This window comes from Microtus oregoni, unplaced genomic scaffold, assembly GCF_018167655.1.
Source record: "Microtus oregoni isolate MIOR12 unplaced genomic scaffold, Mior012 000004F_ref0000308, whole genome shotgun sequence".
In the NCBI taxonomy this organism is placed as follows: domain Eukaryota; kingdom Metazoa; phylum Chordata; class Mammalia; order Rodentia; family Cricetidae; genus Microtus; species Microtus oregoni.
The window spans coordinates 44,170,643-44,171,153 of NW_024543063.1; positions in this window are offsets into that span (position 1 = coordinate 44,170,643).

Consider the following 511-nt stretch of genomic DNA (forward strand, 5'->3'; position numbering starts at 1 on the left):
CGGCCCGGAGCTGCACCGCATCGGGCCATCAGCAGGGGGCGCGCACACTCAGGGAATCGCGCAGGGCGCGGCGCTGCACGGGCGGAGGCCCCGGGCTTCTCTGCCGCGGTTCCTGGGGGTCTCTGAGAGAGTCTTCTAGGAGACTCCTGGGTGCCTGCTGGGGACACCTCAGACTTTTTGGTGGAAATGGGAGAGGCTGCTCCTTCTTTCCTTTCTCTCTGTCTTGAGGACATCCAGTTACTAGCCGCAGCAGTAATATTACTAACGTAGCAAAGCTAAGATTTGAACCCAGAACCCTTTCCACGCCCTCTTACTCTTTCAAGAAGGGTGGGGTGAGGACAAAATTGAAGGAAAGAGTTTTCAAGGTTTATACTGTAGGTGGGCAGCTGGGATCTGCACGGTGCAGGGAGGACTCAGATGGGATGGAGGAGGTACTTCCCTGTAGGGTACCTCTCTTTTCCCCTCCGGTATCTGCCACATTCTGGGCTTTCTGTCAGGACTTTCTGGTAGG